This window comes from Octodon degus, unplaced genomic scaffold (assembly GCF_000260255.1).
Source record: "Octodon degus isolate 3935 unplaced genomic scaffold, OctDeg1.0 scaffold00069, whole genome shotgun sequence".
In the NCBI taxonomy this organism is placed as follows: domain Eukaryota; kingdom Metazoa; phylum Chordata; class Mammalia; order Rodentia; family Octodontidae; genus Octodon; species Octodon degus.
In genome coordinates this window covers 6,627,210-6,635,314 of record NW_004524645.1, presented here as the reverse complement: position 1 = coordinate 6,635,314, position 8,105 = coordinate 6,627,210, and positions in this window count along the sequence as shown.

Sequence of the window (8,105 nt, the reverse complement as noted above, 5' to 3'; positions counted from 1 at the left end):
TTAATTAACCAGATGATTTAAAATGTGATTCTTATGGGCCCACCAGATAGCTCAGTGAATTAAAGAGCCTGCTTAGGCAGACGCAGGGACTGGGGTTTGATCCCCAGTGTGTCATGCCAGCCCTTCCCCCAAGGCACTGTGAAAGATAATTGAGACTGGGTGTGGTAGTGAGCACTTGTAACCCCAGCACTTGGAGGCTGGTAATAGGAGGATCACTACGAGTCCAATGTAGTGAGACCCTGTAGATCCTGTACTAAACACATAAAAAAGTGGTTTTTTAAAAAAGTTATTCTTAGTTACCAACAACTTATTAAATTATATACTTTTTACTCCATAAATTATTTTTAATGAGTTTGTGATAGCTTTTTGTTTTGTTTTTAGGAAACTATGGAATCATTTGCAAATCAGGACAGTACAATTCTTCCTATATTTACTTCTTTGCTCCTTTATGGATTGTCTCATTAGCTGAAGCTCTAACCAAGTGAGGATAATAGTGACTCTTCCTAGAGGGAGTCTAAGCTATTCTTCAATGTTAACTGTATATCAGCTCCAGGTATTTTTTGTATGATGCAGAATTCCTTTTGCTTTATGGCTTGTTCCAAAACACTATTACCGCATTAGAACACTTCAATAAAGCCATATGTAATCAGAGGACGTTTAAGAGCCATTTTAAAAATTTTAAAAAGAAAAAATAAAAACAACAATAAAACAGTTTCAAAAGAGGCTAATAGGAGACTAACAATAATTAATATAATGTATACATTTATATCCATAGTAGTTGTCGAGAGTATAAGATATAAGCATGAAATATTGTTCAAAAAGTATGAGAACAAACCTCTCTTTTCAGTGAACTAGGACAAAATAGCAGAATAATTATATTAAGAATATATACTTTTTCTTTTCCCTTCCTTTCTCCCATCAAAGTTTTTCTTTTCTTTTGAACAGTTCCATCTCTATTTATAATATCTATTGCACATTTTGGATCTTATTTGCTGTCTCAGTTTCTCCCAGTAATGACACAATACAATGTTTATATATGCACGTTTCATTTATTTCACTTATGAATATGGTCTTGAGTTGCACCCATTTACCTATAAAGTCTCAGTTTACCTTTCTTTCTTTTTTAAAAAATAATTTTATTGAGAAACAAATAGCAATGACACAGTTTCACAACTGATTACTAGCACATTTTCAAAAATTAATACAATGGATATTGTTTTAGTGGTTATTCATTGTACAAGACGCAGACATGATATCCTGTCACAAACACTATTAGAAAAAAACCTCTCTATTCACTGAATTAAGAGAATGGAACTGTGTATCTATCTTAACTACTATGAGTACACCTACGCAAAATGGTTGTTCATTTCTATCCCAATTTTTTGGTTAGTTTTGTCAGAGAAGGGCATTCCACTGTCATTTAAATACTGTAGGTGCATGATTTCAGCAAAATATCCCAATATAGTTCAGTAGCACATAATAGTAGTGCGTTTTCTGTAAGACTGGCAATGTCCAAAGTTGTTAACTTGAGCCTTTTACAGTTCAGCATATTAATATAGATTTACTTTTTATACTTCATTTTCATACTTTTCTGCTGGAGGATTAAAACCAAGGCAAAGCAAGGCCTATATAACAAGAAATATAACTTTTGTGTCTGATAAGGTCAGCCAAATTTCCTCAGGATTTAACCTGAAACCCTGTACTGCAGTTTGTAGATCCTTTGTCAATGTCAACCATGTGGATGAGTCATGGCCATTGCTTGACCAATTTGCTCTCCGTGAAAGCCAGAGAAAATGTTGTCTCTCCATGTGACTGTCCTTAGGCACACTCTACATCATTGTTCATTTTCCTCAGTGGCCCCATAATCTCCATGATCAGAAAATTTGGGAAACAACTGAGTTGCATGATGTTACAGTACAGGTTCTCCTATGTCCTGAGTCTCCACTGACATTTAAAGGCTAGGGCCAAAATGTTGGCTGTTTTGCAGCCCTTCTTTTTCTACAATTTTTGGTCTTCAAACTTAGTTTGTTAACCCTCCAGAAAAGAGGCTCATTATTATTACCCTAAAACATAGGCAGTTGAGCTTAACCTCACTATATCTCTGGATAGCAAACATCTAAAACAACATAGAAAAGTATTTTCCATTAAGTATTGATATATTAAACTTTGAGTCCTTGCAGAATATTAAGAAAACATAGTTAAAAGATAAAAAAATTAAAAAATAAAAAGCATTTACATATTTTTACAGAGAAATGAAATCTAACCATATACAGCCCTGTGGCAAGACAGTCCTATGACATTTTTTCTCTTGTTTTCATTTATTACCTTTTTTTTTTAAAACACACATTTACTTGACAGACAGTATGGCAGTAATTGGTATGTCATGACAAACAGTACATAATGAGAAGACCAGAATAACAGGCATTACAAGCATGACCATAGCATTACTCATTGGTTTCTTCAGTGCAGTTGCTTAGTTCACAGGTATCTGCATGTAGAGTTAATCAGGGTGAAAATCCTACCAATTGACTGCTGGTTTTGAAAACATGCTGAAGATTCTCAAGACCACTGCCTTATTCATCTTATGCATATAAATGTATGACTTTGCCCCTATCATATTTCCTAGCTTTTCTAATTGTCCTCTCTTCGTTGTCTAAACCTCAAGTTCTAATTTTCCTTTTAATTGTGTTATGCCTTTCCATTTTTATTTCTTCTTTAGAGTTTTTATGCCAGAGAGACTATATGATATTTACACATGAGTTTCTGGTTTATTTCACTTATGAATATATCTTCCAGTGGCATCCACTTAAATATAAATGCTTCAAGTTTATCATTCTTTATAGCTGAGTAATACTCTCAGTAGGATGATAACTGGTTTGAATGGGATTTGTAGTCCTAGTTTTTTAAGGATTCTCCATGCTGATTTCTGTAATGGTTGCACCAGTCTACATTCCAGGCCAGCAGTGGAGAAGCATTCTTTTTTCCCCACAACCTCTCCAACATTACTTGTTGGTTGATTTGTTTATGATAGCCATTATTTCTTGGGTGAGATGCTATCTCAGTGTTATTTTAATTTGCATTTCATGCATGGCTAGTGATGTGGAGTATTTTTTCATATATTTATTTGATTCTTTTATTTCATACTCTGAGAAGTGTGTATTCATCTCAGATGCCTATTTCTGGATAGGGTCTTTAAATTTTGGAATGCTAATGCTTTTTAGTTCTTTATAAATTCTAGAGAGTAGACCTTTGTCTGAGTGGTTATTAATCAAGATCTTTTTAAAATTTTTGTGTTATCTTTTCACTTTGTTGGTAATTTCTTTGATGTGCAAAATCTTCTCAATAAGAGGAGATCCCATATGTTAATTTTTTAAAGTGTTACCCATGCAATTTGATTTTTGTTCATGAACTCTTTGCCTACCCCTATGTCTTTAAGAGCTTTCCATACTTTGTCTTGCAGATTTAGTGTTTCCATTTTAATGTTTAGACTTTAGCTTAGTGCATGGTAATAGAGCTGCTTCAAGTTTTAGTTTTCAGCATGTAGAGAGTCAGTGTTTCCAGCAACATTTGTTAAAGACACTATCTTTTTTCCAGTAAGCATGTTTGGCCCCTTTGTCAAAGATAAGGTAGCTGAGTATGTTCGTAGAGGCTTCTGCATCTTCTGTCCTACTGCATTGATCCTCAGGTCTATTTTGCTGCTAGTATCAGGCTGATTTTATCACAGTAGCTTTGTAGTATAATTTCAATCCAGGAATTGTAATGCCTCCTGCCTTGTCTTTGTTTCAGAGGATAGCCTTCGCTATTCTAGGTCTTTCTGGTTCCAAATAAATTTTGGGAATGATTTCTCTAGGTCTGGGAGATATGTTGGTGGTAGTTTGATAGGAAATGCATTAAATCTGTACAGCAATTTTGGGAGTACGGCCTGCTTCACAATGTTGGTTCTTCCTATAGAGCAGAGGGGATTATTGTTCCATTTTCTGAAATCCTCTACAATCACTTTTTTTCAGGCTATTATAATTTTCTTTGAAAAAACTTTGACTGCCTTAGTTAGATTAATTCCAAGATATTTCATTTTCCTTGGTGCTATTGTAAAAGGTGTTGATTCTCTTATTTCGCTTTCAGTGTGTTTGTTATCTGTGAAGAGAAAGGCTATTGACTTTTGGTTGTTGACTTTGTATCCTGTTATGCTACAGAATTTGTGTACCAAGTCTAGTAGCCTCTTGGTGGAGTTTTTTGGGTCTTCCAAGTAAAGTATCATATCATCTCCAAATAATGATAATTTAACTTATTCTTTACCTGTTTTTATTCCTTTTATTTTTCTCTCTTATCTAATGGCTCTAGCTAATGATTCCAGAGCTATATTGAATAAGAGTGGCAGTAGAGGACATCTTTGTCTTGTACCAGATCTGAGAGTAAAAGATTTCAGTTTTTCCCCATTTAGAATTATGTTAGCCATTGGGTTGTCATAGATGGCTTTTATCAGACTGAAGTAGAGGCCATCTATTCCAGTTTTCCATAGGACTTTGAACGTGAATGTGTGTTGGACTTTGTCAAATTTCTTTTCTGCATCAATTGCGATGATTATGTGCTTTGTAGATTTGGTTCTATTGATATAGTGTATTACGTTTCTAGATTTGCATATATTGAACCATCCTTGCATCCCTGCAATGAATCCTACTTGGTCATAGTATATAATCTTCTTGATGATTGCTATATTCTATTTGCTAGGATTTTTATTGAGCATTTTTGCATCTATGCTCATGAGGGAGAATGGCCTATAGTTCTCTTTTTTTAGTTGCATGTTTCCCTGGTTTTGGTATCAGTATAATATCTGTCTCCAGAAATGATTTTGGGAGGATTCTTCCTTTTCAATTTCATTGAAGAGTTTGAGAAGTATAGAGATTATATCTTCCATAAGTTTCTTGGAGAATTCAGCTGTGAATCTATCAGGACCTTGACTTTTCTTTGTCAGTAGGTTATTTTATTTATTTATTTATTTATTTATTTATTTATTTATTTATTTTGCTGAACCAGGCATTGAACTTAAGCCTTTGTGCTTGCCAAGGAAACACTTATTCCACTGAACCATCTCCCCCACTCCTGTCAGTAGGTTATTGATTATATTTCATATTTCATTGCCTCTTAATGGGTTATTGAGAGTTATTATGTCTTCTTGATTCAGTTGTGGTAATTTGTACCTTTCTAGGAATCTGTCCATTTCTTCTGTGTCTTCTATTGTGAGAGAATAAAGATTCTCAAAGTAACAATTGAGAATCTTCTGAATTTCCACTGGTTCTGTGGTAATTTTGGCACTTTCACTTCTTATTGCTTGTATTTGAATTTTATCTTTTCTCTTTCTGATGAATTTAGCTAGAGGCTTATCAATGTTATTTAATCTTCCAAAGAACCACCTTTTTGATTCATTAATTCTTTGAACTGTTTTCTTCATCTCAGTTGAATTAATTTTTGCTCTAATCTTTATGATTTCTTCCCATCTTTGTGCTTTGGGTTTAGTTTGCTCTTCCTTTTGTAGATGTTGGAGCTGCAATATTAGGGTATTTATTTGTTTCCGTTCTCTTTTCCTTATGTGTGAGTTCACAGCTATAAATTTCCCTCTGAAAACTGCTTTTATCACATCCCATAAGTTCTGATAAGTTGTGTTTAGATTTTCATTGAATTGTATATTTTGTTGATTTTCTTGTTTAATTTCATCGGTGAACCATTGGTTGCTGAGTAGAGTGTTGTTTATGTTACATGTGTTCATGGCTTTTTTTCTGGTTTCTTTTATCATTTATTTCCAGTCTCATTACCCTGTGGTCAGATGATATGCATGGTATAATTTCTGTTTTCTTGCATATGCTTAAACATGACCAGTGTAGTAGTATGTGGTATATTTTAGAAAATGACCCATGTGCAGCTGAAAAATTGTGTATTCAGCTGCGGTTGGACGGAGCACTCTGAATATGTCCACTAAGTCCATTTACTCCAAGCTCTTGTTCAGTTCTGGTACTTCTTTGCTAATTTTTTATCTGCTTGACCTGTCATTTTGGAACAAGGGAGTGTTAAGATCTCTTGTTAAATTGTGGTATTGGATATTAGATTTTTCATGTCCCTTAAGATTTGTTTTATGTAGTTGGGTGCTCCATTGTTTGGTGCATAAATATTGATGAGTGTCACCTTTCTCTTGAATTTTTTTTCCCTAACCAATATATAGTGGCCTTTTTCATTTTGTTTGATCATTCTTATTTTGAAGTTGAGACTGTCTGAGAACAGTATTGCTACCCCTGCTTTTTCCTGAGGTGCTGGGGCATGTAGTATTGTTTTCCATCTTTTGACTCTTAGACTATGAATTTCTTTATGAGTTAAATGTGTTTCTTGCATACAGCATATTGTTGGATTTTGTTTCCTAATCCACTGTGCCAGTCTGTTTCTTTTAATTGGTGAATTGATTCCATTTACATTAATGGTTATAATTGAGATGTATAGACTTACAATCAACATGTTATTTACTTGCTGTTTTTATTCCTTTTTCTCTCTGTTCAATTGTTTGCCCTATTTAATGGCTTCCTTCTGTTCTCCTTCATGGAGTTCTGATCATTTTTGTCCCTCTTCAGAACATCTTTCAGTAGTCTGTGTAGGGTTGGCTTTGATATCATGAAATTCTTCAGCGGTTCTTTGTCATGGAAGTATTTCACCTCTCCATCAAACTTGAAAGAGAGTTTTGCAGGGTATAGTAGTCTGAGCTGGAAATTGTTTTCATAGAGGACTCGAACTATTCTGTTCCATGCTCTTCTTGCCTTCATGGTTTGTGAAGAGAAGTCTGTCATCATTCTCATGAGTTTTCCTTTGAATGTGATCTGCTTCTTTTCTCTAGTGGCTTTCAGTTTATTGTTTTTCTGCTGGATTTCTGCGATCTTGACTATTATATGTCTCAGTGTGTTTTTAATTGTGTTGAAGTTATTTTCATGTTCTGTATGCTTCGGTTACCTGAATGTCAAATTTTTTCCACATATTTGGGAATTTTTTTGCTATTACTTCTGCCCATATTCTTTTTATATCATTTGTATTGACTCCTTCTTTCTCATTGATGTGTATTAGTCTCATATTGTTCATCTTTGCATCGTCTTCTAGGTGGTGAATTATTTTTTCTTTCATCCTGGTTGTTGTTAAGAGATCTTTTCTTACCTTTTCACTAGATGCAATGTGGTCTTTAAGATCTGAAACTCCATGTTCACTTTCAGTGAAACAGTTTTTCAAGCTTGTAATTGAGATTTTAAGTTCCTCTATATCTCTTTGGCTCTCCTTCATTTGATCTATTTCTTGTATTGCTCATTCAAAGAATCCATCAATTTTCTAATCTCCTCTACTTTTTATTAGTGTCTTCTTCAAAAGCAGTTATTAATTCTTTTACTACAGAGAATGTTTCTGATTTGATTTCCTCTATATATTTCTGTATTTGATTCTTTACTTCAGACATTATTAATTCAGAGATTTCTTTTTTTATTGCAGAGGTTATTTCTAACCTAAGTTAATCTACATCTTTCTGATGTTGTTTCTTTTCTTCATAGGCTATTTTTCCATAATTTTATTGAGAAACAAAAAGCAATGAGACTGTTTCAAATCAAATTGGTAGGACAGTTTCAAGAATTAAAACACCACATAATCTCTTCCTAGTGGTTATTTGCTGTACAATATGCAGACACTATATCCTATTTACAAACACTATTAGAACAAATCCCTCTATTCATTAAGAGAATGTAACTATACATCTACCCTAACCACTTTGAATACACAGATACAAATGGACATTCATTTGTGTCTCCTTTTTTGTTTAGTTCCGTCATTTGGATATTATAGGTGTGTTAACTAAGTAAAATATTCTAAAAGAGTCCATAATAGTATTGGGGCTTCCACTTGACTGGCAATGTCAGAAACTGTTGACCTGAGTCCCCTGAAGCTCATCATAACAGCATGGATTTACTTCTTATACTTCATTTTTATACTTTTCTGCTGGATGATTAAGATCAAGGTAAAGCAAGACCTATGCAACAAGAGTTGTAGCTTTTGGATCTGATAAAGTCAGTGAAATCCCCTCAGGACTTATC